Raw genomic sequence first — 3134 nt, 5'->3', positions numbered from 1 at the left:
AGGTGTAAGTTCTTCTCTGATTGGTGTAGGGAACAAAGAGTGTCCCCAGAGGTATGTCCTGTCCCCTTGGTGTTACGTTTTTTTTTTTGCAATCTCTGCTGGAAGATAATCGGGCAGCTTCTACCTTAAGAGTTTATGTGGCTGCAATTTCAGCACATCATGTATTAATAGATGGGCAGCCATTGTGATCGCATGCTTTGGTTACTCAATTCCTTAGAGGTGCACAGTGACTGCACCCCCCTCAGATCATTAGGGTACCCTCATGGGACCTGAGCCTTGTCTTGAAGTCTCTTACATTACCTCCATTAGAACCTTTGGAGCACAGTGACTTGAAGTGGCTCTCATTGAAGACAGCTTTTCTCTTGGCCATTACTTCAGCTGAACGAGTGAGTGAGCTCCACGCATTCTCAGTTAACACAACCTGCATGCGCTGGAATGCAGATGGTTTGGTAGTGAAGTTGTGGCCAAACCCAGCATTTCTCCCCAAGAGGCTCTCTGCCCTGTTTAGAAATCAGGCTGTTGAGCTGGCAGTATTTAATCCTCCAAGGTTGGATTCACAAGAAGGAAGTGGGTGCAGACTCTTGTGCCCGGTAAGAGCTTTCCGTGGCTACCTCAGGGCCATAGAAGATTTTCGGCAATCAGACCAACTTTTTCTCTGCTTTGGGGGGGCCGAGGAAAGGTCGGCCCCTCTCAAAGTAGAGATTGCCACATTGGGTAGTGAAGGTTATCACCCATGCTTATAAGTCTAGTGGCTGTCCATTGCCATCGGGAGTGAGATGTAATTCAACAAGAAGCATTTCAACATCTTGGGCGGCACTAAAAGGTGTCCCCCTAAGTGACATCAGTGCGGCAGCTAAATGGTCATCTATGAACACATTTTCACAATATTACAGGATTAATGTGGCTGTATCGGATACTTTTGAAACAGCTGTCCTGTTGGGAACCTCAACTTCTTAGAGGTAAACAGGACCTCCTCGTGACCTTGTGGTTATAAGTCATCCAGTGTGAAGCACTGCCTCTGGCGGTCAGAAAGAACGAAATAGAATGAGAGTTACGAATGTAACTGCAGTTCTATGAGTTCTGGATGACCGCCAGAGCTTTCTGTCATTCGGAGTCAGGACGAGAACATTCCGTAGGGACAAGTCTGCAGGAAGTCACAGGGTTAAATAGGGGAGGACCCCGAGTCATCCTGGTCACGAGGGACTTTGTTTGTATTAGACTCAACCTGTGCATCTGCGATGAGATAACGTTCAGTGTGAAGCACTGCCTCTGGCGGTCATCCAGAACCCAGAACCGCAGTTACATTCGTAATTCTCGTTGCACAAAACACACAAGTTTGCATTTGAGGATCCTCCGATCCTTCAGTACACTGTTATTACATTTGTGTGCTGTGTGGTCATGTTACCTGTAAAGCACATTGGTCCCTATAACTCAGAGAGAGGACATCTTATTGTGAAATGGGTGTTCTCATAAATCAGGTAAGACCTAAAAATCCCAGTGATGTCATAGGTTGTGAATGGTATTATTTTAACAAGAGCACTACATTTTTTTTAAGGGGATGACTGCTGGTCAACAGATTGACCTCTTTGAAATGTCAAAATCATTTGCACCTTCTAAGGTGTCGTCAAAGTAATTTTTTCCCCCTTGTTTACAACCTTGCTTGGTTTCAGAATGAATTGTTTTCTAACTCACTCTTAAAGTCAGTTCCTAGCTGCCACCTACTGGCGTAACTATAACCTGCACTGAAGGTGTTGATAAATCTTCTTCATTAACATACAAAACGTGCATACCAAGTAGCCTATGTTAACATTATAATGTGAAATAGCATATGGCTCTGATCGTAGTTATTTAAAGTAGTGCTTAAAGGCCTGGAAAGTCCTGGAATTTAATTTCACAGTATCTCTACAAAACCTGGCCATTTTTTTCAACACATCAACCTGCCTCTGCAACTTTCTGAAGATTAGAAAATTAATTGACATCAATGCATGCATTATGACTAATCATACAATGATCGTGGCCGGTTTACTGAACTGTTGGACACATACTAACGTCCTCTTTTTTTTTTTTGACGAATTCCTTTAACTCTGGTAAAAAGGTGTTGTTATGTCACATGTATGGCACGAATTTGCTATTAGCTAGATAATGGTTTTATTCATTCCATTCGCAAAATTCAGTAATCTCGAAAAATGCAGGTGTTTGATCAGACATTCTTTCATTTGTTATTCTTTGTGATATTAAGCTTCATTCATTTTACACTTTCATGACTATAATTTACTATCTTCAGATAAAGACACAGTGACCATCTGCATACTAAATGCAAATGGGCCTCATCCAAGATAAAGTAGAGTGGGGAAAATGCCTCCCAGTCTGACAAAGAAATTTGGTTTAAACATTTACAGCAAAGTCAGAGTACAGGCAGTTTTAGCTTAAAATGAAAAAAGAATATAATCAATAATTATGATTTACAAAATTGTAGTTGTCTATTTGAAAAATATTTTTAGCTGATGCTAACTGGCTAGCTAACTAACTGTTAGCTAACTGTTTTTAAATATAAGGTCGAAATATTTTTATTCAACCAACTAGTTTGAATACATTTGATGGGAAAACAAAGGATTTGATGTTCAGAACAGAGTGACTACAGTAATTAAGCCATGGGGGCGTTTTACCCCACTCTACCCTACTTGTGCATCTGTTGATTTCATCTTATGTGTGAATTTTTTTGGTTTTATTTGTCTCCTTATTTCAACATCTAGCCTATGTAGCAAATTAGCTCAAAAGGGAAATGTATATAAATAATTACAATTAATTATGATTAATTACAATTATTTATATCAGTTGCCAGTAGTAACTATAGCAGAATTTAATTGCCCTCAACTAATCTGTTCGTCCAGTGAACATCCAGTGTAAGTTCATATCAACTCTAGGAAAGGATATTTTCGTGGCCACAGAAAATACTTTCATACAGTATTAATGCATTAGAGCAGTGATGGGCAAACTTGGCGCTTCCAGGCCACTTTCCTGCAGAGATTTGATCCAACCCTGATATGACTCACCTGCCTGTAGCCTTCTAGTAGTCTTGAAGACAATGATTAGCTGGTTCAGGTGTGTTTGATTAGGGTTGGAGCTAACCTCTG

The sequence above is a fragment of the Sinocyclocheilus grahami genome, unplaced genomic scaffold (assembly GCF_001515645.1).
Source record: "Sinocyclocheilus grahami isolate Dianchi unplaced genomic scaffold, SAMN03320097.WGS_v1.1 scaffold3849.1, whole genome shotgun sequence".
Classification (NCBI taxonomy): Eukaryota; Metazoa; Chordata; class Actinopteri; order Cypriniformes; family Cyprinidae; genus Sinocyclocheilus; species Sinocyclocheilus grahami.
This window is presented reverse-complemented; position numbering follows the sequence as displayed.